The sequence below is a fragment of the Pleurodeles waltl genome, chromosome 5, assembly GCF_031143425.1.
Source record: "Pleurodeles waltl isolate 20211129_DDA chromosome 5, aPleWal1.hap1.20221129, whole genome shotgun sequence".
Lineage (NCBI taxonomy): Eukaryota > Metazoa > Chordata > Amphibia > Caudata > Salamandridae > Pleurodeles > Pleurodeles waltl.
The window spans coordinates 582,380,299-582,406,245 of NC_090444.1; positions in this window are offsets into that span (position 1 = coordinate 582,380,299).

Sequence of the window (25,947 nt, forward strand, 5' to 3'; positions counted from 1 at the left end):
TTACATTGTTGACAAAACTGTACAATTCCATGAAATTGGATATTCTAGAACATATTTGGAAGTAATATATCTTTTTAAACACTGGTAATTTGATAATGAGTATTTCATTATGATCAGGCAGACACGACCACTCAGTCATACATAGTGCCATAAATATGACTTCAATTTGTTTGTCTATGTGCCTGTGGAGGAAATGTACATCATGTTTATGAGGGGGATTGTACACATTGTATGCTGTTAGTAGAGTTTTGGTATGCCACAAACCCTACCCCCCCAACAGATTCCAGCAGTCTTTAGGTTTATTCAAAGATGGTTGTGTCAACTAGTCTTAGGCTATATGTTTCTTCAATTTATCATATATCAAGCCCAGTCAATATATTGTCGAGTCTAGGGGTTCGTTGACGTTATTGCAGTTCTTCATTTTGCCAGGATCAAGGCAATGTTCACAAATGTACTTAATGTTTCAGATATGTCAGCTATGTATACCAGCAGTGCAACACGTGGAGTAATTGGTATGTGTGTTAGTGTTATGTCTCTGTTAACATCTTGCACTGTCAATCAATAATAGTATTTTTGTGCAAATCCAAGCTAGACAGATGTGAGTTTTGTATTGTTACTTATTTCTGTAATTTTACTTTATACAGTGTGTTACTCTTCTGGTTCTTGAGGACAAAAGATTGTCCATTAGGAATTAAGGGCCAGATGTAGGAAGGAAGCAATTTGCGAGTTGCAAATTGCAAGTCCTTCCGACTCGCAATTTGCAACTCGCAAATTGCTATGCAGTACGGTGTCTCAGACACCGACTGCAACTCGCTATGGGGTCGCAATGACCCACCTCATGAATATTCATGAGGTGGGTCAGCAGGCCTCCATGTTAGCGACCTGCTTTTCAATAAAGCAGTTTTTTTTTTTTTTTAAATGTAGCCCGTTTTCCCTAAGGGAATAAAAAAATAAAAAAATATTTTGGGGTCCATTCACAAAGGGGAAGGGGTCCCATGGGGACCCCTTCCCGTTTGCGAATGGGTTGCCATCCACTTCAAGTGGATGGTAACTGTGACTCCATTTGCGACCGCATAAGCATACCATTGCGAATCGCAAATAGGAAGGGAACACCCCTTCCTATTTGCGATTCGGAAATGCATTTTGCGAGTCAGTAACGACTCGCAAAATGCATTTCTGCATAGGAAACACGCATTTGCGAGTCGCAAACGGCAAATTTTGCCGTTTGCGACTCGCAAAGTGCTTCCTACATCTGGCCCTTAGTCCCCTAAGATGGTTATTTCAAGGCTAAGAAATATATTCTTGGCATTCACTTCTAGCGTTAGGGGTGTTGCTGAATTATTATTTAATAGTGAGATTTCAGGTTAATGCAAATAATTGAGCCCAGCAAGCTGAGGGAGTTTCCACAAGGACTTGTGTTAGATATGTATAATAAGCCAACCAGTGCATTCAATAAAGGGTCTATCACTAAGGGTTGTCATCAAGGGATGAAAAGGAGCCAGGCATCTTTCAAACCATAAGTGTTTACACTGATCATTCAGATGGAAATACCATAAGGCAAATTGTGCCTGCAAGACTAAGTAGTAGGTTTCACAGTCTGGCTTTCCTAGCTCCTACTTTATCAAAGACATACTAAGAATGACTGGTCACACTGGACCAGCCCAAAGCCACACTTTCAGAACAGCTGTGATGGAGCGTAGGCTGGATACGATCACCAAGTTAGGCCAACTGAAGGCTAACTTTGCTGCAAGAATCCCGTTTGTATTGGTGTGTTCCACAAGAAGAAGGGAGTGCATCACTGAAGGCTGTCGGTGTAGAGCGCTCAGCCAGCTAGTGTTGTGGGTGGGTGTTGCTTGTGCTTCATGTTGGCAGTCTCCCACTAGTGGTCGATGGTATAGCATGAGAAGGTGGCTGCCAGAGCTTCATGTTGAATCATGGTGCAAGTGGCACGGTCTTTGTGCAAACTGGCACGCTTGTGTTCATGAAGAGCCCAAATGCTTGAAGAAGGCTCCGTGAGTTGCAGCAAGAGTCCAGGACCTAAGGGACACCTTTTGGGGGTTAGAGACTCACTCCAGCTGGTCCAGGGGCTGGAGAAGGACGTATTGTCCCTGATTCTCAGATCAGGAGTCCAGCAGACTAGCCTTTGGAATCACTCTGGTGTCCTGCATTCAAGAGTGATGTTGCAGGTACAGTTCTCTTCTCACTCAGGCAAGAGGGCAGCAGGGTCCAGGTCATCACAGCAGAGTAGCAGCTCCTTTAGAGCAATAGTCCAGCAGAGTGGCAGTCTTTTCAGCAGCACAGCAGTCCTTCTTTCTAGGAGAGTATCCACAGGTCCAGAAATGTAATCAAGTGTTGGTGTCTCAGGTCCAGTATTTATACCCAGTTGTGCCCTTGAAGAGGAGAAAATTCTAGAGGCATACCTTTGATGTGCACAGTTGCTCTACCTTCCTGTCTCCAGACTAACTGCAGGAGGTATGCAGCCCTTTGTGTGGAGATGGACACAGCCTTTTCAAGGTCCTGCTGCCAGGTCCTCCATTCCATCCTGCCAGTGATTGCCTATCCAGTCATCCAAGCTCCCCATTGTGTGTGCCTGTCTGGGAGAAATACACAAAGTCCAACTGTCAGCTACATCCAGTCACGTGACCCAGATAAAGGGTGCATGCAACAAATGGCTAGGGCAAGAAAATGCAGCATTTTCAAAATTGTAATCTAAAATCCGATTTCATTATAAGTTTTGGTTTTCAATTCCCATTCCAGGTAAACCAAACATGAACTGATTACCTGTACCTATTTGGAAATTACACTTATAACATGCAGTAAGGAAACAGTAATTTAAGAGTGTTTTACTACTAGGACATGTAAAACGTGTATGTCCTACTTTTAAAATGCATCGTACCTGCCATCTGAGCTGCCCAGGGCCTATCCTGGGGGTAACTTCTATGTATTAAATAGGAAGGTTTAGGACTGGCAAAAGTGTTTCTTTGCCAAGCCAAAATGGTAGTTAAAAACCAGATATACACTCTGTAATAGCAGGCCTGAGACATGATTAAAAGGTTATTTAAGTGATGGGCACAATCTGTGCTGCAGATCCACTATTAGCATTTAATTTACAGGCCCTGGACACATGTGGTGCGACTTTACAAGGGGCTTAAAAAGTAAATTAAAGATGACATATGGGTATACGTCAATGTTACCATGTTTTAAGCAGAGACCATGAGCTTTTTAGCACAGTGGTGAAGAATTTAAAGTCTTATGGCCAACAAACACAAAGTCAGCAACAACAGTAGATCTGAAAGCAAAAAGATGAGGAGAAAACCACACCAATGTTGCCAGGTCTAACAGTGCTGTCTAGAAAAGAATAATTACATCCATTTACAATCTCCAGTCTCAGTTCTTGTAATCACTTCCATCATGAAAGGCAACTCCATTGAGTGGAAAGCTTTTTTCATGTCCAACAGTGCAGCACAGATTTGAGGTTTGGCTAGACTGATGTACTATGCATGTGAGCATCCATAAGTTTACAAATGTTGATCATTTAGGAATAAAGCATGCGTGATCCAGTTGAATAAGGTGTAATATTAATGGGGTAATCTATTTGCTAACAGTTTTGAAATAATTTTATTGTCAGTGTTTATCAATGAGAGACTTCTGTAATTTGAATAGCAAGCATGTGTTTTCTCCGATGGATTAAACCCAGATCTGTTACTGGGGGTGAGTGTTTGCATTGTCAGCACTCCGTCCATCATCCTTTTGTGTTGCTAATGTCGCCCTAAGTGGGAAGGGTATGCCCAGACGTGGGTCCCAGGCTCACTGTGCCACTGGGTTCAAGCTAGCCTGGCTGATGAGGGGTGAAACCCTGAAACCGGTCCCAGGATGCTTGTTTCCGGTCCAGGGAGAACCTGGCCTAGCAGTTCGGGCTGGACTGTTCCCATGAGGAACAGGGTCAAGACTGATTTGCATATGGCTGGGTTCAAACTGGGGTGGCATGGTGAGCAAAATAATGGATGGATTAAACCCAGATCTGTGACTGGGGGTGAATGTTTGATTGGTTCTGCATTCCGTCCATCCAGTTACGCTATCCCACAGCGTTGTGTTTTGCTTTGCTTTTGCCGCCCTAAGTGCGCCGGGTATGCCCAGACGTGGGTCCCGGGCTCACTGTGCCACTGGATTCAAGCTAGCCTGGCTGATGAGGGGTGAAACCCTGAAACCGGTCCCAGGATGCTTGTTTCCGGTCCAGGGAGAACCTGGCCTAGCAGTTCGGGCTGGACTGTTCCCATGAGGAACAGGGTCAAGACTGATTTGCCTATGGCTGGGTTCAAACTGGGGTGGCATGGTGAGCAAAATAATGGATGGATTAAACCCAGATCTGTGACTGGGGGTGAATGTTTGATTGGTTCTGCATTCCGTCCATCCAGTTACGCTATCCCACAGCGTTGTGTTTTGCTTTGCAGTACATATTCAGATGACATAAGTAATGATCAAGAGCAATTTTTAGGGGAAATATATCAAATATTTTTTTCAACAATGAATTCCAATAGGCATGAATTATAGGCCCTCATTACAACCCTGGCGGTCAGTGTTAAAGCGACGGTAAAACGGCCAACAGGCCGGCGGAAAAAAATGGAATCACGACCATGGTGGATACTGCCAACATAGACAGCCACTTTAACAATGTGACCGCCACGGCGGTACAAACAAACACTGCGGCAGTAACCACCAACAGACAGGCGGAAGACTATGTACCGCCCACAGTATTACAACAGGCCAATCTGCCACCTTTTCCGGGGCGGATTCACTCACACCTGCATGCACTACATCTTCATCCACTACGTCCATCACCAGCACACCCATCACCACACACCGCTCACGTGCACTCACCACCGCCACTACCATTCACACATCAGGTTACGGACTTCCTTGGCGATGGCACGCCAAATATCCTTCTTCTGGTGGGCGCTGACCTACAGGAATAGTACAGGGGAAAAGGAGAAGATATAACTGTCCGGACTGTCACAGTCATTGGCCCGCGTTCCTACCCTTGCTATGACGCACATGCACTCAACGTCGTTTCATGCACGCCTCATTCTCCCCCCATCTTCCATCCACACCACTCCACACAGGCATTGCCCATACAGCCTGCTTACAGTGTACTTACCTGTTTGTCTGTAGGACCGTCGAGTAGCGTGTGCTGGGGGAGGACCCCATCCACTAGTTTCTCCAACTCCTCCATGGTGAATGCAGGGGCCCTTTCCCCAGACACTTGAGCCATTGTCTCTTCCAGACTGAGGTCACAGCAGCACTTGCAGTGTAGGTCCTCTCCTGTCGAAGATCAGGTATCGAGTGAGTGAACAGTTAGAAAATGGCGGTCACGTCTGCGGCAGTGCGTACCGTCACCGCCGGCGTAAATCGTCATTGGCTCCTGGGACCCATAGGGTCCAATGTTAACCAATGCATTATTGCGCCACGGTCTTCGACTGCCTACCACGACGGTGTACAACGTCAGCGTAGTTACCTCATATCCCCTTGTCCCACATTACAGGTCAGGCAGCCGCCATTTCAGGGGGCCACATGGCATTATTTTTAAATGCATCACACTTATCTAGGCTTGCATACACATTAAGACATGGACATAGCGGATTGAAAAATGAGTGCAATAAAGTTGTGTTTTCGTACCTCAGTGTTGGCTGACCCTATGCTCGCTGTTCTCCTCCATAGAGCACGTCCGCTGGGGCAGGTGAGGAGATGGCGGCGTCCTCCGGTGTACAGACTGCTGGTGGACCTGTTGACAATGGAAGAGCGACATGTAATTGTCACCTACAGACTGGACCGAGCCACAATCCAGGAACTGTGTGCCCAGTTGGTGCCGGACCTGATGTCAGCTATCCGCCATCCCACAGGTATCCCCCCTCTAGTGCAGGTGCTGTCAGTACTCCATTTCCTGGCAAGTGGGTCTTTTCAGATGACAGTGGCCATAACATCAGGGATGTCCCAGCCTATGTTCTCCAACGTGTTGTCCAGAGTGTTGTCTGCCCTGCTGAAACACATATGCGCAGCTACATCATTTTCCCTCAGGTGGAGGATTTGCCTATAGTGAAAGGTGACTTCTGTGCCCTGGGACATATCCCCATCATCATTGGTGCCATTGATGGGACACATGTGGCCTTGGTCCCCCCCGCAGGAGTGAACAGGTGTAAAGAAACCGGAAGGGTTACCATTCTATGAATGTGCAGATGGTGTGTTTGGCCAACCAGTACATTTCCCATGTGAATACCAAATTTCCTGGCTCACTGCATGATGCTTACATTCTGAGGAATAGTAGCATCCCTTATGTGATGGGGCAAATCCAGAGGCACCGTGTGTGGCTATTAGGTGAGGACATGGACCCTATACAGTGTGACTAGGGCCCATATTTATACTTTTTGACGCTAAACTGCGCTAACGCAGTTTAGCGTCAAAAAACTTAGCGCCGTCTAACGCCAAGCAGACCGGCGCTGCCTGGTGTGCATGGAAAAAAACCACGTAGACCAGGCAGCGCCGGCGTTGGGAAAAAATGACGTTAGGGCGTCTTAAAATGGGGCAAGTCAGGTTGAGGCAAAAAAATCGCCTCAACCCGATTTGCGCCATTTTTTTACGACGCCCAGATGCCATTTCATGACTCCTGTCTTAGTAAAGACAGGAGTCATGCCCCCTTGCCCAATGGCCATGCCCAGGGGACTTGTGTCCCCTGGGCATAGTCATTGGGCATAGTGGCATGTAGGGGGGCACAAATAAGGCCCCCCTATGCCACCCAAAAAAAAAAATATATATAAAAAATTATACTTACCTGAACTTACCTGAATGTCCCTGGGGTGGGTCCCTCCATCCTTGGGTGTCCTCCTGGGGTGGGCAGGGGTGGCAGGGGGGTCCCTGGGGGCAGGGGAGGGCACCTGTGGGCTCATTTTGAGCCCACAGGCCCCTTAACGCCTACCCTGACCCAGGCGTTAAATAGTGGCGCAAATGCGGGGTTTTTTGACCCGCCACCTCCCGGGCGTGATTTTTGCCCGGGAGTATAAATACGACGCATTTGCGTCGCCGTCATTTTTTTAGACGGGAACGCCTTCCTTGCATCTCATTAACGCAAGGAAGGCGTTCACGCAAAAAAATTACGCTATTTGCCCATACTTTGGCGCTAGACGCGTCTAACGCCAAAGTATAAATATGGCGTTAGTTTTGCGCCGAATTTGCGTCGAAAAAAACGACGCTAATTCGGCGCAAACGGAGTATAAATACGGGCCCTGGTGTCTGGGTCTGGGGTTGTCCCTAAGGGTTAGTGTGTGTCTAACAGTTTCCCTCGACATTTGCAGGTGACTCTGGCTACCTCGACCTGTCATGGCTACTGACCCCAGTGAGAAATCCCAGGACAAGGACAGAGGAATGCTACAATGAGGCCCATGGGCAAACTAGGAGGGTTATAGAGAGGACCTTTGGCCTCCTGAAGGCCAGGTTCAGGTGCCTCCCTATGACAGATGGTTCCCTATTCTACTCAGTAAAGGTGTGCCAGATCATCGTGGCCTGCTCTATGCTTCACAACTTGGCTTTGCGACGACAGGTGCCTTTTCTGCAGGAGGATGGTCCAGATGGAGGTCTTGTGGCAGCTATGGAAGCAAAAGAAGAGGATATCGACAACAGAAACACGGTGATTCATCAATACTTCCAGTTAGACACAGGTAAGAAGACATCACTGCCTGCTACATCTGATACACTTGTTCTACCTCTCTTCTGTCTGTCACTTTCACCCAGTGTATGGACCCTGAGTTCTCACTTTCCCTTTCGATTTCACAGATGTGGGTCCCACTGAGTGACATCTGCTTTGTTTCCTCATGGACTAGAGCTGTGTGACATAGGTATGATGACAATACAATGGATATTGCATTTTACCTCAGTTATTGCAAATACACACTTTCGAAAGCACAGACTGACTCCAGATAGGTTTGTGATTTAAGGGTGTTTATTTAAGTGCTAAATAGAGGAGGGGGTTGTAAAATGGTCAGGGGTGATGGTGGAGGAATGTCCATGGCAGAGTCCAGTCTATTAATATCACAGGTGCATTGTCCAAAGGGGCATAGAAAGTGGAGCTGGGGCAGTTGATGGATGGACAGGGTGACAAAGTGGGACAAAAGGATGACATTCAGGGTGGTCTCATTTCTTGGCGGGGGTCTTAGCATTGTTCTCTGGCTTTGTCTTGGTTCTCAGGGACCGCTTGCGGGGTGGTTCTCCATCCGCAGGGGGTAGGGTGCTGGTTTCATGGTCCTGTGGTGGTGCCTCCAGTCCACTAACGCCGGCGGAGGTGGTGGGCAATTCATCGTCCATTCTAGTGTCAGGGGCCCCTTGTTGTGCCATAGTGTCCCTCCTGGTGTTCACGAATTCCTTCAGCACCCCTACAATGGTGCCCAGGGTGGTATTGATGGTTTTGAGTTCTTCCCTGAACCCCAAATACTGTTCCTCCTGCAGCCGCTGGGTCTCTTGAAACTTGTCCAGTACCGTTGCCATAGTCTCCTGGGAATGGTGGTAGGCTCCCATGATGTTGGAGATGACCTCGTGGAGAGTGGGTTCCCTGGGCCTGTCCTTCCCTGTCACACAGCAGCCCTCCCAGTTCTCCTGTGTTCCTGGGCCTCTGTCCCCTGAAACGTGTGCCCACTTCCACTGCCCCCAGGTCCCTGCTGTTCTTTGGGTGTTGAGTTAGCCTGGGTTCCCTGTAGTTGTGGACACACTGCTGCTTGATGTGTCCTGGGGACAGAGGTATTGGCCCACTGGGTGGGTGCTGTACTGGTGTTTCCAGAGGGGGGAGGCTCTGTTGTGGCTTGTGCCAGTGTGAGGGGAACCGACTGTCCTGAGGTCCCAGATGGGCCGGGCTGGTCATCTAGATCCAGTTGGACAGAGCTGCTGTCATCACTGTGGGCCTCTTCTGTGGGTGGAGTGGACTTGTCTGGAACCTCCTGTCCGGTGACGTTGGGTAGGGGTCCTGCAGGGGTGTAAAGGCATAATTATTGCATCTGTGTGTGCCATGATGTGCAATGGGTCGGTGACCCTGTACCCCAGTGCTTCCATTCTTGTGTAGGACCTTGAGTGATAATTGTTTAGGGGTGTGTGTGGGTATGTGTAGTGGACATGCATTGGTGATGGGTGTCCATGCTTTGGTGTTGCATGCAGGGCTTGGTGTTGGGATGGGTGGGTTGTGATAGTGGGACATATGTGAGGAATTGGAGTGATGGGGTGAGGGCGAGGGTGGGGGCATGTGATAGCATGCAGGTAGGGTGGGGGATGAAGTAGTGAGAGATTTGACTTACCAGAGTCCATTCCTCCAGCTACTCCTGTGGGGCCCTCAGGATGCAGTATAGCCAAGACCTGCTCCTCCCATGTTGTTAGTTATGGGGGAGGAGGTGGGGGTCCGCCGCCAGTCCTCTGAACCGCGATGTGGTATCTTAAGACCACGGAACGTACCTTCCCCCGTAGGTCATTCCACCTCTTCCTGATCCTTCTTGGGCGCTGTCCCACTGCATTGACCCTGTCCACGATTCTGCGCCATAGCTCCATCTTCCTAGCTATGGTGGTGTGCTGCACCTGTAATCCGAATAGCTGTGGCTCTACCCGGATGATTTCCTCCACCATGACCCTGAGCTCCTCCTCAGAAAACCTGGGGTGTCTTTGCGATGCCATGGGGTGGTGTGGGTGATGTGTGAGGTGGCATGTGTTGTGATGTGTGGGGTGATGTTTAGGGGTGTGTGGTGTTTTGTGCATGGATGTTTACGTGTGATGGTGTTGTGTGCCTCTGTATGGTGGGGTTGTCTTTGCTGTGCTGTCTCTCTGGCCTTCTTCTAAATTTCTGGTTGTAAGGGTTTGTGGGTGATGTGGGTGTGTATTTTACATTGTATTGAGTGTGTGGGTGTGGTGTGTGTATGTGTATCAGGTGTATGTATTTGGAATTGTCCAATGTGGTAGTGTTTTGTAAATGTGTGTGTATTTTGAGCGTGGCGGTGTGTACTGCCAATGGAATACCGTGGTTGAAAGACCGCTGCGTGGTTCGTGGTTCGTGGGACGTGATAGTGTGGGCGTATTCCTGTTGGCTTGAAGGTGTGGGTTTTGTTATCGCCAATTTATCACTGACCTTTGGTGTGGTGGACTTGTGTGGGTGTCTGGATTTTGGCAGATTCCGAGCTGTGGGTCGTAATAGCTGTGGCGGAATTCCGCAGTTGCGGCGGTGTGTTGGCGGTCTTCTGCACTTTGGTAAGCAGCATTTACCGCCAATGTTGTAATGACCCCCATACTGCTTCTTGATTCAGCAGGATTTTGATGAATTTTCTATTTTAGGATACAAACGCTTGACTCAAGCAGCCATATTGCATCTCTCTGGCATCCTACAGCTAATATGTTTTTTTAATTAAAAAAATTATACTAAAAAAGTCAAACAAAAATCAAATATTGAAATATCTTATAAGCATTTAAAAACACTACCTAACCAAATCCCCATGAAACCTAATAACCCCACACATAAAAATCATTGAACAATTCAATATATGTATATATATTACATAAAAATGTATTATAAAATATTACAAACAGAATTAGCTTAAATAAACAATTGAAAACATTATTTTAAAACTGCAACCATCAATATCCCCTTTAGCGCCAATATTAAACTTATGAAGAAGATACTTTAAACAATCTATTAAACAAAATGAACATAAAAGTAAATCAACTGATGACATCATTTTAAAACACCACCAACAAAAAATCCCTAAACCATAACAGCCCAAAAAAATCACAGTGGCTAATTTAATTAAAATCTAAAATGAATAACACAGTTATTAAACAATTATAAAACTATACAATAAAGCAACATAATAAAAAAATTAAAACATCCAAATGTTATATTTTTAATATAAAAAACACCTTAAATGATATTGAAATCCACAATGTTAAAGTAATAGATATTTACAACTTCAATAATATTTGAAAAAATATATGCTTACTATCAATATTCAAAACTTCAAGAGTATACGTCATCAATATTCTGCCATTGATATTGAGGATCCACACTAGAAAATATTGTATAGTCTCTTAGATCAGATAAAAGAAGTCACTTTCTTTTCCAAATTAGCCCTAAGAAAGTATACAATCAAGTCATAATTGTTTTGTTCTGACCAGTATGAGTACTTAGTAATGCTATTTGGGTTATGTAATACCCCTGCTACCTTTTAGCATTTTGTTAACAATATTTTTATGGACTTGCTGGGTACATTCACTTTTGTCTATCAAAATGATGTTCTAATCTACTCTAACAATCCTCAACAGCATAACCACCATGTACAAAAGCTGTCTTAAGATGGAGGAATCATGTTTTATATGCAGGAGCACAGAAATGTGTATTTGAAAAAGGTTCAAGTCACCTTGTCAGGGTTTTACTTTATCAAAGAAGGCATCAGTATGCATCAACACAAGGCAAAAGCTGTACAAGAGTGGGCAAGCTGATGCGGTCAAAAACTGCAGTGACGTTTAGACTTTTGTTGACATTTTTGAGTGAGGAAAAGAACAGGAAGCCTTCTTTAACTTTTTAAAGACTGTATAGACTTCAGCTCCTATACTACAACAGGTACACCTGCAGATAATTTGCTATTGGAGAGGTAATGGCACAAAGAGATCCAGAGACCAAGGCAGTATTTACAGTGACATCTCAGAAAGATTCATGATAGTTACAAATAACTGCAAAAACAAAGTCATGAACTGATGCTGGTATCTACCTATTCTAGGGTTTTCAGGGCAACACCAGGTTAGAAAAATAGACAATATTTATCTGAACAAAAAAAGATCAAAACGACAAAAATCCGACATACACAAGTCAAGTTATGAATTTTTAGAGGTTAAACTCAAAAATTGCGCTTAGAAACACAAAAGGCTTCGAGGAGGTGATAACATGGCATTGTGACGGAGTCATTCCCATCAGTCTTATGCCAATGGCGCCGGGTCCGGAGTCACGCAGACCCCTAGGTACAGTACCTTAGTAAAATGTGAAAACAAGTTGATGCGCAATGTCGGGGATCGTGGTGTCACTGGATCCGAGGTGACTTCGGTTCTGGTGCTACGGGAGAAAGGAGCGGAGGCATCACGAAGAGGCATCGGGTCCTTGCTGTGGAGATGGGGCACGCCAGTGAGAATCATTGAATCTGTGCACTTTGGGCAGAGTTGATATCTGGCGGTCATGACGTGGTGAGGCAACTCCCACGGAATCATGTACTTCAGTGGGGCTACAGTGATGTCGGGCCTGCAAGGGTCGTCGCAATCCAGCAAGGACCACTGCTTCGATTGCAGATGATGTCACAGGATTAGGCAGCGGCGTCGGTGCAGAGTAGTCTCTTGGATTTTCACCAGTTTCTCCTTTCAAGGGAGCAGGGACTGGATAGGACACCACTTGGCAGGGCAGGAGTCTCAACAGATAGTCCAGGTGCTGGTACAGCAAGTCTTTGATGGCCCTGAGACTTCATAGTAGGGGGCAAGCTCAGTCCAAGCCCTTGGAGATTCTTCTCAAGGAGGAATATACCACAAAGTCTAGTCTTTGTCCCCTTTTACAGGCAGAAGCAGCAAGTCAGGATGGCCCAACAATGCACAGTCACTGGCATGGGCGGCACTTCTCCTCAGCTCTTCAGCTCTTCTTCTTGCAAAGGTTCCTCTTGATTCCAAAAGGATCTAATTTTAGGGGTTTGGGATCCTCTTATTATACTCCTTCCTGCCTTTGAAGTAGGCCTACTTCTAAGGTCAAAGGAAACTCTCTCTTGTTTTTAAGATCCTGCCTTGTCCTGGCCATGCCCCAGACACATACCAGGGGTTTGGAGACTGCATTGTGTGAGGGCAGGCACAGCCCTTTCAGGTGTGAGTGACCACTCTTCCTCTCCCACCCAGCACAGATGGCTCATCAGGATATGCAAGCTGCAACCCAGCTCCCTTTGTGTCACTGTCTAGAGAGAGGTGCAAACAGATCAACTGTCAAACTGACCCACACAGGGAATCCACAAACAGTCAGAGTCACAGAATGGTTTAAGCAAGAACATGCCTACTTTCTAAAAGTGGCATTTTCAAACACACATTCTAAAAACAAACTTTACTAAAAGATGTATTTTTAAATTGTGAGTTCAGAGACCCTAAACTCCACATTTCGATTTGCTCCCAAAGGGAATATGCACTTTAATAATATTTAGAGGCAGCCCCCATGTTACCTACGAGAGAGATGGGCCTTGCAGAGTGAAAACCGAATTTGGTGGTATTTCACTGTCAGGACATATAAAACACATTAGTAATCGTCCTACCATAAACATACACTGCGCCCTGCCCATAGGGCTACCTAGGGCCTACCTTAGACATGCCTTACATTTAAGAAAAGGGAAGGTTTAGGCCTGGCAAGTGGGTACACTTGCCAAGTCAAATTAGCAGTTTAAAACCGCACTCACAGACACTGCAGTGGCAGGTCTGAGCCATGTTGACAGGGCTACTAATGTGGGTGGCACAACCAGTGCTGCAAGTTCACTAGTAGCATTTTATTTGCAGGCCCTGTACACCTCTAGTGCACTGTACTAGGGACTTACTAGTAAATCAAATCATGCCAATCATGGAAAGCCAATTACACACACATTTTACATAGGAGTATTTGCACTTTAGCACTGGATAGCAGTGGTAAAGTGCCCAGGGTATCAAAAAAAGCAAAAACAGAGCCCAGCACACACCAACAACCTGGGAATCAGAGGCAAAAAAAGTGAATGATATATCTGTCAATGTTCTGTGCGTGCTCAGCCTAAGACAGAGAAAGCCAAACTCATGGATAAAGAGTTTCCCACACAACTTTGGTTATGAATTTCTATAGTTTTGGTGCTGAACTCCCCATGTCACAAGGATTTAACATATTGTTAGTAATGGTGGATTATTTTACTATTGTATAATCTGGAATTAACTAATAAAAACAAAAGGACTCAAGCATATTCCATCAACAAGCTATCATCCACAGACACATGGACTGATCAAGACACTGAATAGAGTAATTGGATACCTCAAGCTGAGTTCATATGCAGCTTTTCACACTATTACATTAGAGTCTCTCCTTTCTATTGCTCTTCTGGTTTCCATTCACAACCGTTTGCCACCTGTCTCTGTCTTATACTTCTTCTCTCCCTAACACATCTTCTGCAACATATTTATGAAGTTAGGAGATTGATATGGTGACATCTTTTAAAGGCAAGAGCAGCATGTAAGACAAAAATCGAATAATCATCAGTGACCTTTTCCAGAATATAATATGGAAAGAAGGTTTGGCTACCCACATTATACTTGCACTTTCCCTGGGCTGCAACCGAAGTTAGATTCTCAATTTATGTCCTCCTTCTCTACTTTCAAACTGGTGGTACAAACTGAAAATCAAGTAGAGTTATCCAAAAGATGGGAAAGTCACTCAGCACTTTATGTATCCGGGGTGTTGATAGCAATTACAAATAAAGAAGCACTTCTGCCTCCTAAGACTAGTAGTTTACTCACGAAAGAATGAGGTGGAAGCTAGCTTTTATTGCAGTATTCATTTTCACTACTAAACTCTTGGAAGGGATAAGATGCTTCAGAGAACTCCTGGGAGCCAGCCTACTTTGTGAATGTCCCTCAACAATGTTCTAACTTCTATCAGGAGTACCTAAAGAAACCTGATCCCAGTACAAAACTCCATTGGAGGGATTTGTTGTGACTGGTGGGGAGTGTCTGTTTGTATTAGCTGGAAATATCTCACTAATGAAAGACTGATGCTCAGGCTGCAAGCCCTCATTCAAGATTAGAAGTGGTTAGAATCAGTGTATATAGAAGATGGAATCCTAAAGGCTAGCTTGACAGATACTTCTTTGTTCTAGGTGGTGCTTCCGGAAGATAGTGACTATAAAACCTTGGTACATGCACTGGGTCAGTGCCTAGCAACATCTGCCAGTTGCTTCAACTCATTTACTACCATGCAGTTCCTCACTCTGCATTCGCGCCGCCCTCTCTTCAAAGCATACAGAATTATAAATTACAATAAATTTAAAAAATGAGACCGTATATGCCATGCAGCCACAAGGAACTTGCTGACTGCATGGGTCCCAGTAACAGAAGTATCACTCTTTAGGATCCCAAGGGCAATAGCAATTTGCCTAATGCCCAACATCTGGCAAACTGGGCGAATTTACTTATGTCAAGGGAGGGCATACGCTGCACAGAAGAACATAAAATGTTCAACTGATTCCAGAACAGTATACAGCATGGACATAAACTAGATAACCTCGGTGACCTCCAACTGCCAGCAAAAGACAGTAGTGGTAAACACCTATAACGGAAGCGAACATACCAACTCTTCCCAGAGTATCGGGGATAAGATCTGAAAAAGTCTCAAACTCGGGATACCATTTAAAATCAAGGAAGGCATTAGTTAGTCGTCCATATGATGAGCCAAGGAGATAATTATTCCTGACATAGGACCAGTATGCTATTTTCAAAGGCAGTTTGTGCACCTTCTCTAAATCCTGTTGGTTCTCCCAGTAGTTCCCAAGCCCCAGGGTATGGAACCAAGTAGAAACATGCCTAAACCATGGAATAGAAGTTACATTAGGTTTCTTCAGAAGATCAACAAGAGAGTCCCCATAAACAGCGAGCTGGGGATTTGTCCAAATTCTTACCCAGAAAAGTAGTGGTTTTAGGGCTATCAGATCAAAGATACGGTTAAAGCCAAGATCCCAAAAAATGGGAACGAAAGGGGTGCTACTGGGCATGCAAGAAGTGCTCCAGCAAAATTGTTCTCACCCACCAGTAATTTAGAAGTTTTGCAACAGCCCCACACCTCAGCACCATAAGTAGTAGCATTTTGCACTTTAACTAGATAGATCTTTATAGCCGGAGAAACGGCTTTCGTAGCTGTGCTCTTATAAAAGTGCAAAATGGCCCCTGATCTATGCTGAAAAAGGGACACACTCTTGTTGATCTGTTTTTCCCAGAGCAATTTATTAGAGATCCTCACACCCAGATAATCTATTGAACTTGCTTCCCCCAGACGAGCCCCTGCTAGAGTAATAGTGCATCTTCTGGCTGGTCGTGGGCTAAACACCATCAATTTAGACTTACTAGCATTTAATTCCAACCCATGATCACTACAAAAAGTAATAAACTTGTCCACAAGGGCCTGGAAACCCACTGGGGTCTTGGAAATGAGGAAAGAGTCATCTGCAAAAAGCAGTATAGGGATCTTTTGGTTGTTTAACGAAGAGGCATCATTTTTGCAGGAAGACACCGCTTGTATCACCTCCTTTATGTATAACGTAAATAAGGTTGGTGCTAAAACACACCTCTGACCGACCCCCCGTTGGATAGGAATATGGGCTGTCAGTTCTCCCTGATTACCCCATCTCACCTGGGCATATGTGCCCTCATGTAACCATTGTAGGAGGTAAATTATGTTTGTTGGAGTACCTATTTTATATAAAACATCCCCTAGTTTCCCTCTCAGGACCATGTCAAATGCAGACCGAAGGTCCACGAAGGCAACATAAAGTTTTTGTTTAGCCAAAGTTACATATTTCCAGTATAAAAGTGCCAACCTGAAAACCTGATCCACGGTACTGATTTTGGGACGAAAACCTGCTTGAAGTGAAGAGATCTCATAATGGGTGTCAGCCCAGTCTACGAGCCTTTCCGGGAGTTGCTTGGCAATTTTCTTTGAATATTATCAATGAGACTAATAGGTCTATAATTGCCAGGCGCGCTGACCGCTCCTTTTTTATAGATGGGAACTATTTTAGCTCCTTTCCAAGTACTAGGTATCAGACCCCCCTGCCCCCTCAGCTATTGCATTACATATCATATTTATATAGCTGGACCAGATCACTGGCTCAGGCTTATATAGGTCTCCTGGTGTCTTATCCGGGCCTGAGGATTTGGAGGGTTTCAGGGAATTAATTGCAGCTAGTGTTTCCTCCAGGGTGAAGACATTATAGTCCTCCTGTTTACACACATCCATACCTGAATCACCAGATGGTGAACTCACTTCAGCTAACTGTTGAAAACCAGGATTGCAAGGGGAGGGGTTACAGGGCATGGCGTAAAGTTTAGAAAAATGGTCAACCCAACTCTCAGGCTGGATATGGGTAGGAATTATATTCTTGCCCTCTCTATAACTACCAGACAGCACTTCCCAAAAAGACCTATTGTTATTAGATCTGGCAGCAGCAAAACAGGTCCTGCCAGATCAAGTCATCCCAGCTTTTATTTGCCTGTGCTATAAGTTAATAATAGGCTAGTCTAGCTGCTCTAATCACCCCCTGGGAACGGGACACAATGGCTAGTTTTAATAGATGTTTGGCCTTCAAAAAGTCCTTATTAAACCACTATTTGTTCTTTGGTGGGTGATCGGATTGCTTGATAGGACTTTTCTTATAAAAAACATTCTGCAGCCTTTGTAGGATTATCTCATGAATGGTGAGAATTGGGATATTGGCGACCTCATATCCCTCATGATCCGCCATAACACCAATAAACAATTTATAAATCTCCATAATCATGTATGGATTGAACAGCACTTTTGGCCAACTAACACGAGGAAAACTGTTATTCAATTGTGGCTCAGGGACAACAGTATAATGAGTATTCAAGGACCTCCTGAATTTAACATTGTGCAAAGTGAGAAGCAGGGAGTTATGGTCACTATCATGGCAAAATTCCACTTTCATGTCCTCCAACATTGGCCATAAACTAAAGTCCAGTAGAAAGTAATCAATAACACTGGACAATTGGCCTCGTTTGAAGGTGGATGCAATGCTTGAATCAGAAGGCGTTTGACCATTTCAGGCCCTGAGACCAAACTTAAGACACAGTGATGTTAAATGTAGGGCAGCGTGGAAGCAACCACAAGATTGCTCATTAGCCAAACAAGGGATGCCTCATCCTCTTCAGCTACACTATCACTGCTTAAACAGGAGGGTTCAAAAGTGCAGTTCATATCTCCAGCAACCACTACCTTAGTGTCAGGAGAAAGGGTATCTTAATATTCAGACAACTGAATTAGGGTATGAGACTCCTGTCCCCATGGCACCGACCTAGTATAAGTATTAATTATAGTAAACTTAAAGCCTCTGTTAAATACAAGCTGCATGCCTAATAAATCCAGGGAATCAATTTTTGATAGCAAGTGGTTGCACTGCAACCTCTTGTTAAGCAGTATCGCTAGACATCCCTTGGCACGGCCAACATTTCCATCCGCAAGTAGTGCCATCACCTGGTACATTAAAAACCCATCCAAAGAGACAGGGTCCATGGCCCAAGTCTCCTGGAATAAGCATATATCCTGTTTGGTTATATAATTGACCCATGTTGGATCCAACAGTTTCCTACACAGCCCAGCCACATTCCAAGACATGATATCAAGTTCACCTCTAATTGCCAAGTTCCTGAGCCCAAAGCATTGGGCTTCCCCATAATTTATAAACTCAATGGACACCCCAGGCCTACCCACCAGACCCTGGGTAGAGATTGATAAATTGGAGTCAGGGAACTGGGCTTCCTCAAACCAACAGACTTATTAGACGCCCCCGACCTACCACCCCGGATGGAAATTATTGAATTAATATCGGTAGATAGTTAATCGACACCTGATAATGAGTGCAAATTGTCTCTTGTTGAGGTCAAAGCACGCTTGTGGCTAATGTCAACCTTCCCACCAAAGCAATTGGTGGGAGGTAGAGTGGATTTAAGTCTAATACCACTCCCACTAGGCTTCCAAAGATTGCAAGTGCGCAGTTCAAAGTAAATGAGATTGTTCACTAACAGCCTATCCACAAAACAGATAGAAATAAAATCAAATTTAGATCCGGGCAGAGAGTGTCAATCCACCTCCCCAATACCTGCACAGAGAACAGAGAGGCACTTCCACTGGACTTAGCCAATATTTAACCTTATTAAGCAGAGAGTCCTGGGTTTCCACAACCCTGGGGGGAAGTTTAGGAACTTCAACCTTAAACAATGAACCTCCTTTATTCCCAGTGACTTGAGCCTGCTTCACAGGTGTAAGCCATCTCTTTTCAACCAGATGTGGGGCATCATCAGGTGACTCAGTATAATAAATTGGTGGGAGGGCTGCTCCACTCAGTACCTGGGAATCAATATCCCCCTCAGAATCCTCGTTATATTCAGCAGATGTAGTTTTACCGGATCTATTAAGCCAGTTAGAAATCCGATCTTCAGCATCAATCACACACTTGTGCTTGATGGCCTCAGAAGGGGCCTGTGGACCTTCAATATGAAGAACAGGTAAAGTGGAGAAGGAAATAGGACCAGGATGTAGGGATTGATTGTCTACTTGAGACCTAAGCTCAAATGCAGCTGGGATAGTGGGTGTGCCCCTCATAACAGGGTAGGGCACATCTAAACTTGATCGAGAGCAACTGCAACCACATAACAACCCAGGATCCCTCGACAATTGTATTCATCAAGGACAGCACCAGATTCTTCACTTCATCTAGCTTGCCGTAAACAGAGGCAAAGTCAGGGCTGTCATGCAACCATAGTGGTTTGTCCAAATCTGGGGTTGTGTTAGTATAATTTCCAACAGCCGTGCATGTCCCAGTGCGTTTGGATGTAGCAGTGTTGCACGGTCCTTCTGCATTCTCCAGATGCCCATACCAATTTGAGCATGGAAACATAGGCATTACCAAGACCTCAGGGCTCAAGAGGTGACAAGGAGCCTCACCCCCCATGGGAGGGCCACTTGTAGTGCTCGGTACTATGTCCGAACCACTATCGGACCCTCAAGGTAATTCTGTCCCTGACACTACAATATTTGATTATGATTCGGTCTTCTTTAATCAATTGGGCTGCCATTGTTTTTTCTTGAATATATCTGGTATTTTTACAGCAGTGGGATCCTGTTGTAAGGACAGTGTGTTTGAATAGTCTCTTAAGATAGCCTCCACTTCTTCTATTAAAATATCTATATCTTCCAAGGAGTGGCTTCCTTGGTTAGAATTAAGACTAGATTTATTTTTGGGCCGTTTCTGTGATTTTTTTGTGCCACCGGAGTGGGGAAGAGTATCCACAGCCTTATGTTTCCCAATCTCTGGGTAACAGAATAATAAACAGTATAAATGTGTAAACAATTTAAATTAAACTTAAAGTTTAACTTACTGCCTGGGAGATAGTAATGCTCAGCCCAGACTCTATCAGGCGATGACGGACCGTCTTGGCCCGGTCTTGGCCATGTCTTCACCTGGGCACACGCCCGGGCACGTCCCATGCTGTAGGAGTCGGGTGGCACTTAAAGTGCAAGATATTTGCAGGGGTGCCTGGGAGACGTAGTCCTACCCCAGGTCCAAGGTCAGGGCCCCAAAAACAGTGTCCAAATATGTCCTGCGCTGCAGGAGTCGGGCGGCGCTTAAAAGCGCAAGATCTTCGCAGGGGTGCCTGGGGTACCTAGTCCCACCCAAGCTCCAAGGTCAGGGCCCCAAAATCAGTGTCCAAATGCGTCCCGTACTGCGGGAGTCGGGCGGCGCTTAAAAGCACAAGATCTCTGCAGGGGTGCCTGGGGTCGTAGTCCCACCCCAAGTCCAAGGTCAGGGCCCCAAAAACAGTGTCCAACTGCGTCCCACGCTGCGGGAGTTGGGCGGTGCTTAAAAGCACAAGATCTTTGCAGGGGTGCCTGGGGGAACGTAGTCCCACCCCAGGTCCAAGGTCAGGGCCCCAAAAACAGTGTCCCAATGTGTCCTTTATATTCAACAGCACTTGTAAAATGGGGGCAGGATTCCTGCCATGCTGGAAAGAGTAGGATCCAACAGCTTAACTAATAAAAGAACAGAGCCAATAAATATTCACTAGAGTGAGATTAGGCTACCTCGTCAAGGTGTGTATTTTTAAACAGGTTTTTCAGAATTCACAGGTTTGCTAATTGGACGAGGAAATAGAGTGCAGAATTTGCCTATCAGTGTATCGTACATGCTTTGTCCTTTAGGGCTTTTCAACAAAAAGTTCATTGCTGGACACAGGACCTCAATGAATTTGTTTGAACACCATAACTTAAAATAGCTACTTGAGCTTGTACAGGATTTTGTGGCTGACAAAGACGATATTATGTACTATATATGCAAGTAATATTAACCGTACAACATCACTGCTAAGCAAAGGCAGTGTATAATTGATTTTGTATCATGAAGAATCCGGAATGGAAAAGTGCTCATGTTTGACAGTGCACTGTCAGGGATTGAAAAGTAGATGAATATTCGTAAGAGATAAGTATTCACGGATTGGTTAGTAGGCAAGATGTTGGAATACAAACTTTGTTTGTCAGTAGTTGGTTGACGGCTTGACAGATGGGGCTTGTAATCGAGGGGATAAATACTGAACGTATGGCATTGATGGATTTCTCAAATCTTGCTGTGATCAATGGACTGATTTAGAAAAGCACGTCCATAGCCGTCTGCTTTTATGAGTTAGGGCCTCATAACAAGTTTGGTGGTCAGTCGACTGCCATGGTGGCAGTGGTATCATGTGGGTCTACGGAGCAAAGGGCACCGCAGTCCCGCCGGCACTCCCAGGCAGCACAGACCGCCACAGTGACAAGGCAGCACAAATAGGCCATGGGAGCCTGTGTTTCCACAAGATACATTACGAGGTTGCACACTGCCAACGTGACCATGGCAGTCCAACCACAACATCCCAGCAGGCAGAAATGGGGGCTATGAAGGCAGAAACTCACCTGCAGGAAGCCTTACATGCCCGGTGCCACCATGGAGTGCATCACACACATACAGCCGCTGCTTCTGATCCTCGAAGGAGACAAAAATCCATGCCGCCTTGGGCAAAACCAAATGTAAGTACATGCACCTGTCTCATCAACTGTTGAAACAGATTGTTGCACCATAGCCCACATGGTATGGGGCTCATGCTATGAGCACCAAGTACACGTCTCATTGCATGCGTATTCGGAAACAGACTTAAAGATGGACACATTCACAGTCACAACACACACCCTTTGGGCAGGTCACACACTGCACCACAACAATGCAAAAAGCACAAGTGTGACCACCTCAAGCACATGGACAGTGAAGGTTACAAACATCCTCTCACACAACACCAACAACACACCGCATCACATATACAAAAACAGCTCACACTCTCATTGCACACATGGACTCTTGCCCCATTCAACACACTTATGTATGGATGTGGTATGGAACAAAAACAACACTCCCATGAAACAGCCTTTCAATGGACACACACATCACACACATTACAGCACAATGGAATGACAATGGCATGCATAATACACGTAGAGACTAATATAAAGAGATCACTATGCAAACAATACCTGCGAAATAGGGATGGGGCCATCAGGTGAATTCAGGGAAGAAGGCTGCACTGGGACACATATCACTTTGCACGTGCCCACAAATCAATATTTGCGCAGGAAATAACTCTACATCTACCTCAGGGACAAACAATACTAGACCCAAATGACATGCCTTTTTGAACAATACGGAAGGGCAATTCAAAAAAGCACATAGAACTCCAACTACATGGGACATATATCCACAGGAACTACCTGCAAGGTACACACAGCTAAATGGACACATGCACAGTCAAATGCAAACAAAGCTAAACAACTGAACACACTCCATGTCTGCACAAACAAAACTCAATCTGACACCCATCAGATGAATACATGATCCATATCAGGGGGGCAAGTCTAACACCACAAACGCTCACATTGGACTACAAATGATGAAATGCCTACCACAACAAACAGTGCTCAATGTCATGACACCACCATTGCATGAACACCCACATATCCATACATTCAACATATACCTTTATCCTCCGGGGCAACAGCACAGTCCACAAAGTCAAATACTGCAAACAACAGCAAAAGGAATAGCAAGCAGGCAGAAACACACACAAGAGTAGGCACACAACACAAGTCGCTCAGGAACAACATAATGGTAGAAAAGGAATTGCAGAACAAAGGTGTACCCAATAAAACAACAACTGTTTGGGTTTATTTTAACCAAATGAATTAGAATAAAAGTCATTGTCAAGTTAGTGTTTTGGTCTATAACAGCACAGTATAGTGCCAAAACCTAATTTCTAACTGCCATGGAACCTCCATAGTAAGGGACATCAAGTGGGCAGACAAGCACCTCAGGGATTATTCTTGGGAAGGGGTTGGTTTTGTGTGGTGGGGGTTTGGATTTAGGTTTGGGAGGGGTGTTCTGCTTTTTAGGAGGAGGGCTGGGCTTCTTCTTGGGAGGAGAGTAATGGGTGCTTGCAAGTGGGTAGGGGAGGCTGTGGAGGTAGAAGGGAGGAGCTGGAAGATGGTTGGGGACTTCTAGGGTTTGGAACAGGAGTGGAGGAAACAGGGGAAAGGTTAAGGTCAAACATAACCAATTTCTTAGGGACATGGGGACAGTCAGCAGAAGGGGGTTGGGGTTTAGAGGTCGAGGGAGTGGTTGTCTGCTGTGCAGGTGGATGTTGTGGGTGCATACTTCTGAGAGGCATGCTCGTTTTGGTGGGTGTCCGTTGGGTGGGCGAGTGAGTGCATTTGTTTGTCTTGGGGGGCTGGGAGATAGAGGTGCTGGGGAATGGAGTGATGGATGTGTGTGTGGCTGTTGGGGTGGTAACTGTGGGTGTGCTGGATTTAGTGGATGTCCGTCCATCTGTTGTGGTGTCTTTGGGTAATGGGCTTGTGCTGTATGTCTCAGGGTCACCTGGGGTGGTGTCTGAGGGTATGATGGGTGTGGTGGGTATTCCACTGACTATTGGTGTGTTACCTGTGGGTATGTCGGGTGTGGTGTGTGTAATGCTGGGGGTGTCTGCGAAGGTGGTGACTGTTGTTGTGTCTGTGGGTGTCTGTTGTTTGTGTGCATGCCATTTTGTTTTGTGGTGCTTATGTTTGTGTATGCTGCTCTTGTGTGTTGATGTGGATGCATGAGAATGTGTCAGTGTGCTTTGGCTAGGTATGGGACAGAAGATTTGGAGTAGGAAGAGGGGACAGAAGGTGGGAGGTGAATGGCTGCCATCAGTGTGAAGGCCAGAGCCTAAAAAGTTCTCTGTAGGTCAGACATCTGACCATGAATGCCTTTCAGGAATGCTTTGGTCTGTTGTAGCTGACTTGCCAAATCCTGGATGACATTCAAAATGTCTGTCTGACCAACAGGTAGATTTCTCAGGAGGGAAATAGCCTCCTCACTGAGGCAGGGGTAACAGGGACTGGGGCAGAGGTGCCTGTGGCAAAGGAGACACCTACCTTCTTGTGTGAGCAGACACAGCCAACTTGTTGGGGAGCAACAGGGAGCACAGTGATAGAAGAGGGGTGGCAGACAAGTATGGTACAGGGGGATGACCCGATGGGTCTGCCACTATCAGAGAGTGGCCACTGGAGGATGAATTCAATGATGATGAGGATCTTGTGGTCTCCTTCGTGACATTCCCCTTGCCCTCTAGGCCACTGGGTTCCTCTGTGGCATGGTATCTTGACCGAAGGTCCTATGGCCACATGCTTCCCCACTCGGTTTTGCCCCTTCAACTTTGCTTGCCAGTGCTGATGCTGCAAATACAAAGAGAAATAGGGTCATCACATGTCCATTATCCCACTTGAATAGCACCTTTGATTAACATACATTACCATGATGTCAAGTAGGCCCCAGCAACAAACTCTACCTAAATGGCCCATATATGTGCTATACCATAAGCATGCATGCCTTCTGAACTGTCAAACGTTGACCACAGGTAAATCAATATCTCAGACAACTACAATTACATGGCTGAAGTTGTGCAATCATAATAACCATCCAAACATTAGGAGACACCATCACCCTCAAAGCTTTGGCCCATGGAGCAGACCTCAGTCACCTGTTAGCATACAATAGTAGGCCAATGAAAAATGCATTTCCTCACATCCCTCACAAGGTCATGCACACATCTATTTGTCATATACATGATGACTCAACAATAAGAAATTATGATACAAAATCTTGCCATGTTGATGACAATAGTACACTATCCTGGAGAAGGTGACATGGAAATACCCATGTCACACTGGAAACATATCAACAATGCACTCTCCATCAAGTGATATTTGTCCCAATAGAGTCATGGAGGTTCTATTAATGTTGCTCAGATAGGCCACATGTGCTGCATGGAAATGGAGAATGTAGGCATCATGTGCAATATGTCAGGGAGAGATGTCCCCAAAATAACTATGAATCAGCAAGCCCCAGGGTAATCACCACTAAGGTCTACCACCCCTTACAATGACATACTCTGAGTAAATCAATAAAAGCCATTGGTCCTTTACATGTTGGAGAGACAAGAGATTTGCAAGTACTTGTAGAAGGCCATCAACATGTTGCCCAATTGGAAGCTACATAACTGTCCCCATTTTGGTCATGTAAACCTAGATGTCTGTCTGTAGAGGAGTGCCTGTACCCAAACACATGTGTTTTCATCATAACTGCAAGTCACTGCATGATGCATGTCAACAGTCAGGGGACAAACCTTACCCATTACACATGTGCAGTGCACTTTTTCACATGATGCCACATCAAGGGCATAGATGTTCACATTGGGGCTCTATACTCTAGGCCTATCTGTCATGTTCCTTATTGCTACTGCAGTTGTACATGCCAAATGTCATGCTATGCAGGTGAGGGTATGTGCCAGCCAATAAACAATGGTGACACTCCAGTATGTGGCACAACATGAAATGTATCCCATTGTACACGTACTATTCCACAGTTTGCCGTGCACATATATGTGAGGAAATACAAACATCAACCCATCAACATAGGTAGTCCAAGCATGAAACTGCAGCTTACAAGTGTTTTTTAAAGAGAAAGGGATACATGCTGCCATATAGGCACAAGGAATGTTGGCAACGGT